Source organism: Cebus imitator, unplaced genomic scaffold (assembly GCF_001604975.1).
Source record: "Cebus imitator isolate Cc_AM_T3 unplaced genomic scaffold, Cebus_imitator-1.0 Scaffold402, whole genome shotgun sequence".
NCBI lineage: Eukaryota > Metazoa > Chordata > Mammalia > Primates > Cebidae > Cebus > Cebus imitator.
Window position 1 is genome coordinate 869437 of NW_016107717.1, and position 8338 is coordinate 877774.

General features: G+C 43.1%; 1 protein-coding gene across 2 annotated transcripts in view; it reads right to left on the reverse strand.

The window, feature by feature from the left end:
* Positions 1-8338, reverse strand: part of ASTN1 (astrotactin 1) — a 323619-nt gene that overhangs the window by 198992 nt on the left and 116289 nt on the right. The gene's annotated exons all lie outside the window — the stretch shown is intronic.

Below are 8338 nucleotides of genomic sequence, written 5' to 3' on the forward strand. Positions count from 1 at the left end.
GAGTTGGTAATTACTGTGAAAACAACTGGCATTTATGGAATAGTCCTGGGAGGTGACTGCAGAGCAACTGGGGCTGGCAGGTTATTTCTAAAACCACAATCATTTGCTGCATAGTCCACTGGAGATGTTTGCTAACTTGCTGTGACAGGTAAAGTAATGTTTTAATTCCATTTATTTTTTTTTTCTTCAGTTTTGCAGAGCAGAGTTGGTACACATGAAGAAGACAGTGAAGAACTGGGTCCTTATTACAGACACTCATTTGGTTCTCAGAGATGGAGATTGAGGCACGGGACTAGCATCAGTGACTTAATAGCAAAATACCAAAACTGAATATGCCCCTAGCACTGTAGTTGGTTGTCAGGTAGTATTGCAAAATACACTGTGTGTGTGTTCCTCTCTTTTGCATTCTCAAGCAATATTATGTCAAAGCTTTGAAATATACCACAGCATAGAAACCTGATTAACCTCATCTCTCCCAAATTTCTAGGGAACTAGTATTCTGTTGAACAAAGTTTTAGTAAACCATTGCTTTACATATATATATATTTTTTGAGCAAGGGTCTCACTCTGTCACCCAGGCTACAGTGCAGTGATGCAATCACAGCTAATTGTGCCCTCAACCTCCTGGGCTCAAGCAATCCTCCTGCCTCAGCCTCCCAATGGGAGGCTGGGACCACAGACATACCTCATCATGCCCAGCTAATTTGTTTTTTTTTAAATTATTTTTTGTAGAGACAGGATCTCCTTATGTTCCCCAGGCTTGTCTTGAACTCCTGGTCTTAAGCAAACCTCCCACCTCAGCCTCCCAAAATGTTGGGATTAAAGATGTGAGCCATACAGCCTGGTCATTTTTTTTTAAGGCAAGTGTTCTTCTCAAAAAATGTATTACCTTTGGCCCAAAAATAATAATAACTTCACAGACAAAAATAGACTTAATAAGACACACTTAGAATGTATTTCTCATCAAGTATCACAACCATAAAAAGGAAAACATTAATTTTTTAAATATTTATGATGTTTATAAATATATTTCAGTATTTATGGGAGGGTACAACTGATGTTATTTATTGATTAGTTTGTTGATTCAACAGGCATGAAATAGACATGTGTTATGCACCAGGCAGTGTCCTAGGTACTCAGATACTAATCTAAATGAGATCCTTAACAAATTCTACAAAGCAGCCCACCATGAGTGAATGAGTGTGACACCAGGGGCAAAGTTTTGTGGAAACACAGAAGAAAAGAGTAATCTTGCCTGGGTAGAGGGTAGAAGAAGGGAGGAAAGTAGCCTCTGAGGATGATGATACTGGCATTGGGCTTGATGGGCAAGTGGACTTCCTTTCAATAGGTACAGAAGTAGGGGAAGTATGTTCAGGCATTGACAGGAGAACAAGGATGAGGGAAAGGGATAATACCAGCTGGTCCTCTAAGGGTAGGGCAATGAGAAGGCTTTATATGAGCCCACAGGTCATTAGCCTGTCTCAAAAGACACTGATATGATTCCCCATCTTATCCTACCATCCCACAGATGAGGAAGAAGGTACACTTGAGAGTGTGAGGCAGGGCTAAAAGAGAAAGAGCTCAGAGTTCCCTTCCATCTTTGGCCCCTCCCTAACCACCTAAAGGACTTGGTCATCCCACTGGGTTGCTAAGCTGTCCATAAATTCAGACAAAACATCCAGGAAGCTGCAGCGGGCAGGGGTGTGAGGACGCACGATCCCCTGAACCCTAGTCCTGGCTTTCTATAAGCATGGAGCTATTTGTTAAGCCAGGCTGTGACCAGACTTCTCCAGGAAAAGAATTTCTCTTTCTACTAAGGAGGCTTCCAGATTTCCATGCAAGGAGAAATCTGTGGGCATGTCTCTGGAGGTGCATGCCTGGTGCAGCACTGGCCCACGGCTCTTCAGAGGAGGCCTGACAGTCACAAACCCCACTCCCCACTTGGGCGCTTATCCTTCCAACCACTACTCATGCCTTTACATCAAGGCCCCAAAAGCTTCTCCAAAGAAACACACACTCCTCCTCCCATGAGTGCCTGTCCTGTCATTGCAGTGGAAAGCAAACTCTGTCTCCTCACCCAGACATAAAAATCACAAGCAGTCATAGCTCCTAATAGGACACCTAATAACATAATTAAATCACCCACAGCAGGACACCTCCAGCCTCCTGCCTGCCCCTGTTCCACCCCAGTATGGGATTTGTCTCATAGCATCTGAGTGCCACTCAGCCCTTCCTGCAACTATTCAGAAGGATCTAGCATCTTCATACCTCTAAAGCACTTGGTAAACCAGATTTTTATTTCCCAGGAGATCCTCATCAAGTAGGTCAGGCTTATTACCTCTGTTTCCACTGTGGAAGCAAGACAAGGTTCCTAGACCAAGGTCACCCCAGCCTGACACAGAACAGAGGCTGAAGCGGATGAACAATTAGTCCCCTCCACTCCCAACACACATACCAGAGGACATAATCTCAGAGCATGCACAGACAGACAGCACACTTGATTAGACAAATCCATGTAGTCTTTTAGGAGCTTTTATGCTACAATCTCTTAAGTTTTTGAACAAGGTCTTCATATCCCACGATTTCTTTTAGAATTGAGATATAATTCACATACCATAAAATTCACCCTTTTAAAGTATATAATTTGGTGGTTTTCAATATATTCACAAAGTTATACAGCCACAGTCTAGTCCCAGAACATTTCATCAGCTCAAGAAGTTCCATGCCTACTAGCAGTCCAAGGCTTTTTATGAGAAAGAAGGTCTTCTGCTTCAGGGTCCTAGGCATTGTAGCACCAATGGAAGAACAGGTACAGTGAAGGTTGGACAAAGTACCCCCAGGGGGAGGTGGGCTGAGAGCACAGCCTCTGGCCTCGGCTTCCATGTCAGCCCTCTGAACCTCCCTGTAGGTTATTCATGCCCATCCCTACAGAGGGTGAGTTCATGATTCTGTCTGGACTAGACTCACCACAGAGGCCAAAGGATGAAAGGAAGAGGGTACCATGCCTGCCCTCTTCCTCTTCAGTTTCAAGATAATTACCTAATGATAGCTTCTTTCTTGGCTTTTTTCTCTTTTCTGGCAGATCTGACACAGAAGCACTATAATGCTAAACCAGGAACTTACTTACGTATGCTACATCTGGCCTGGGTCAACCAATGAAAACCCACACAGGGCACAGTAAGTGTCTTGTGAGTTTCCTCACTGATAGGACTGAAATCAGAGCTTGGAACATCAATGTAATCATACTGGTGTGGATGCCGGCAGAATATCTCAGGAAGAGGAAAAGCTTGGAAATTGCTTTACCAATGCAAGGCTCCCCTGAGGCTTGCAAAAGCAAATTTGAGAGGTGATAGTTATTGCCTGCCCAAGGCCAGATGAGGGTGCCCAGGAGGCTTTTCCACAGCACACTGAATAAGCCAATCACAACAGGATCCTACACAGTCATCTCAAGATACTGCAGGTGGCAGGAGCACCAGTACCATCATCATGCTGTGGGGCTGAGATATCCAGAAAGGGAAGATATCCCTTACTTCTTCTAGTGTGTCCATTCTTTTCCTCCACAAACCTCACATCCCTCAGCACCCCCTAAGTGTTTGGAGCTTCCAGGAATCTATGGAAACCAGGGTGCTAGTTATCGTTGGATACAATACATATTTTTGGAACACACTATATTTGCCACATTTAGCAAATTGTGCTACATGGTCCCTACTCTAAAAGAGGTTTCAATCTAATAGGAAATTTAAGACATGGCCATGAAGATGTACTCGAAGAAGCAATAGCAGTGCTGAATGCAGAGTGGATTGGCAGGACATAAATGGATGGGAAGGAACCAAATGGGAGAAAACGTTGGAGAGGCAATTCCAGATGAAGAGAACAGTGTGTACAAAGGAACAGAAGGATAACACATGTTTGCAGAACCACAGGAGGTCTGGTTAAGCTGCATGGGGAATGAGGTAGAGAAGAACAGCCCAGGACGGTGGCAAAAAACGCAGGTTGGTGGCAACTGTGAACGTTGTGAATGCCCATTTAAGGAGTTCAGAACAATGGAAAGTAACCTACAGTTTTATTAAGCAGAGGAATGAACTAGTTCACAATTTAGAATGATTAAAGACCCTGAAAGAGAATGGCAGGCAAACGGGACTCAGTCAGGTCTCACTATAACTTGAATCCTACATTCTGCAGTGACTAAAATAGCGAGTTCAGGTGCAGGAGGCCTAGGTATGGTATGAGTAACTTTCAATGAGTTGTCTTGCTTTGAGTGTTCTAATCTGAACAAGGAGGATCTGTGTGTTGATGAACTTGAAGATTCTGTTGTAACTTTGACATTCTATGATTCTAAGTGCACAAGGTTGTGCCTCATATGACCACCTATAAAGAAAAGTTTAATATCTCAAACCACGTCAAGCCTTCTCTAAGTCTAACCCAAACTCCACTTCTCCTTTCCCTTTGCACATAGGAGGAACAGGCTTGGAAGGATTTGATCAGAGCCTTCAAGAGCCAGGCCACGTTCCCGCTGGACCTCAGGCTGGTGAGAAAGACTCTCATTCATGCTGGTACAGATGCATGGTTTCGAAGAAAGATAATTTAGAGCTTATGCATGCAATACAGAATTGGAATAATGAGATCTTGGGCAGGGTAAGTCACAGCAGAGAATAATCTGGGATAGGGAAAGGCAGTGGGAAGGAGAGTGAGATGAAATCACTTTTAGATTAGCCTTAGTCACTGTTCTAATGTTAGCTTGTGGACTGTGAGCTTGTAGCACTTTCTGTGGGGTTAGATTAGGACACTGGAAACTTAACTGCAAAAATTCCTCTTCCAGGGATTATAACTTCCCCATATCATCCAGGTGCCCTGTTCCTTTTTTGGGTGTCCCTTCATGCTGGCAGTCCCTGAACTGAGCTGCTAAGAAAACACATCATGTCAGCATCAGGATTTCCCCCAAAATACAACCTCATTGAAGGCCAGATCGATGATGTCCTCTTTCAAAGAATTTGACAATTTGAATTCAAATATGTATTTTAACCTGGAAAATTGTCAAAGAGCTTTAATTCACTGGATGGCTTAGAGTGGCTTAGAGCAGTCCTGGCACTCTGGAACCCTTTCTCACTCCCAGCAAGGCTGAGTGCAAGCTGAATCCAGCTGAGTACTTACAAGGCTGCTGTGACTGCGGAGGTCAAGGCAGGAGGAAGCATTAACTAGTCTATTTTTAGCCTCATGTTGAGGGCACCTGATGAACTAACCCTGCAGTGTTTCAAGGCTGAGGTTGACACTCCCTGATGGCCATGACTGACTATTAAAAGACTTTGCTTAAATTAGAAGTTTCAGAGTTGCTGTTAATCTAAGAACCCTTCTCCAAACCAAATCTAGTATGGTTTCTGAGGGGGTTTCACAGAGCAGAGTTTGAAAAGAACTGGATCCGTTGGAGAACAAATAAGATGCACTCCTATGAGGGGCCCTTGCTGTTAGGGTTGGAGGGTGTCTCTGGGTTATTACTTTTGCTGGTTATTTTCAGTTTTATTAAGTGTGGTCTTATGAAGAGCCTTATATCCTCTATGAAAGAAATACAATGGAAAGGGAAAAGAGGCATGTCTAAAAATAGAATCTAGCTACTCCTCCACCCTACGCTATCTCGGCAGCCAATATGAGCTTCCCTATGTGATAAAGATTGAGCTCAGAACTTTAGTAGTGATAAGCCTACTGTCTAACACTAAGAATAACAAATGGGTCTTGTCTATCAGATACTTACTATCATTAAGGTAACCAAAGATAGGGATATGATAGAAATACCCCCTTTTTCTGTTCTTTTTTACTTTCCTCTTTTCCCTTCTAATTTCAGAGTTTGAAAGATATTGATGGTAGGTCTAGTTTCCCACATGGTTTCATAATGGTCTTCTCACTGAAACTATTAACAGCGGCATTAACTTTCAACACCTTTGTAAGAAAATAACCTGCTTAAGTCAGGGGTTAATAACAGTAGGGGATCACTAATTATCCTGCAAATCTTCACCCTGGAATCAAATGTGACCCACGTCTTAATGTCTGTGGAAAGGCATCCCCTAAAGACCCCAACTTGTTCCATAAACATAATGACAGCAGCACATTAATGTCCTGGCCATCTGTGAAAGAAGATGAGGGACAGATGAAAAACAGACAAAGGAGAAGGATGCAGAGAGGAGGAGCAGTCAGGAAAAGTGAGGAAATGAGACTAACTGGGAAACAATGGCACTTGGACTGAGCTTGCTGAGCCTTCATGCCTCTTGCCATAGAGGCCATCTGGTATGGAGTTCCAAAGTGATAAAATCCCGCATCCCAGAGTTAGAACCACAGAAAACAGGACACCCTGCTGGGCTTAAAGTCAGCCAGCACAGATGTCAGAAACATTGATGGTTTGCCTGAAGTTTGTGCCTATATTGGCCTGGCTAAGTGAACAACAATATGAAAGACAGTACAGCCAGGAAACTCTTTTGCGAAGATGTTCAGAGAACAATTGCGAATGGAGCTCTCATTGTGGTTCCTGTATTCAACTCATTGCCATAGAGCTGTTTCCTCACATTTCACTCTCATTCCTCTTTCTCCAAACAGGCTTGAGCAATGGCCACAGAACTATGTGGACCAAAAGCTTTAGAGCCAAATAGCTTAAAATTTCAAAAATCTCTCATCCAACAGAAGCACAGGAGGTTCATTTTTCAAGAAACCAGAATCTTCCTGACATGCTGGGATGGAATAGAAATATCCACTTGTGACTTGGAGAAGGAAAATTGAATTTCTACTTCCCCTGCTTGGTGACATTTGCCCTCAGTGGCAAAAACAACAGAGCTTCAAAGCATGAATGATCCAGTGATGAGAAACAATGGCAGTTTAGAGAAAGCCCTGGACAGGAACCCTGGAGAAGGGGACTGCTGTAAGCTCCCCGGAGCTCACTTTCTCATCTTCAAATCATGGAACCAGATTTCTCCAGGAACTGGAACTGTCCAGGTCTAACCATGTTATGCAATGACACAAAACCAGACATGACACTTGGCTCTAGTTAGACGCCAAATCAGGTGCATGCTGCTATTTTTCTGTGTGCCAAATGGATAAAGGTCTCTGCAGAAATTTTTCAAATCAGACAGTTTCTCTTGGAGTTTGGCTTATTTTTTTTTTTTTTTTTTTTTTGAGACAGGATCTCACTCCAGTGCCCAGGCTAGAGTGCAGTCGTGCAATCTCAGCTCACTTCAGCCTCGACCTATGGGGCTCAGGTGATTCTCCTATCTCAGCTTCCCAAGCAGCTGGAAGTACAGGTGCATGCCACCATGTCCTGCTAATCTTTGTATTTTTTCTAGAGATGGGTTTTACCATGTTGCCCAGGCTGGTTTCAATCTCCTGGACTCAAGCAATCTGCCCACCTCAGCCTCCCAAAATGCTGGAATGTTTCAGCTCAGTCCAGCCTATCGTTTTATAAGGTAAGGAGTGGTCATATTGAAACTCATGAGAGTGACCTATTAAAACTCCAATCAGAGTTCCCAGTAAGAAAAAAATCACCCACATATAGAGGCTTCCAAATGATTTTCAATGAATTATTAACCTTTGATCAGTTATGTTTATGTGGATAAGGGTATCCTGATCTTTCTCTTGGTGGCTCCACCCCTTATAGATCTAGACCCTAAAAATCTGCAATGTTAACTTCCTTTGAAGCTACCCATCCACTAAATTCTCCTTTGCCAAAAGGCTAGGATGCACTAAAATGAACCAACACAGGAAGCAGGAGTGATGAGAGAAAGGAAATAAACATCCTGGAGCATCCATAGTTTGTTGTCTCTGGGGGCAGTTGGGGACGGGAGCTGTGGGAAGCAGAGGGTGGCTTTTTAAATCAGTCTTGATGGAAAGCAGTGAAGCTTTCTATGGATGCTGCTGGAAGTAGGTCACTCTACGCTACTCTGTGCTGGCATGAATAGCAATCGAGCAACTACACGAACATTCTATTTACCTAGCCATGGAGATGAAAACATTCCTGTGGGGGGAAAATGCAGCCAAAAGGTTTTGACACAACCAGACAGATGAGGAAGCATTCAAATGACTTGTGATTTCATCCAAAATGATTTGCTTGTTCCTACCACAGTGTTTCTCTGGATCTTTTCAAACCTCGGCAAAGAGTTTATCCACATGATACTCATTAAAGTCTCATTTGAAAGGGAAAAAAAAAAAAAGCCCAAAGCTTTTTAAAAAAGGCAGGGTTGGACATTACATAATGGTAAAAGGATCAATGCAACAAGAAGAGCTAACGATCCTAAATATATATGTACCCAATACAGGAGCACCCAGATACATAAGGCAAGTTCTTAATGACTTACAAAGAGAC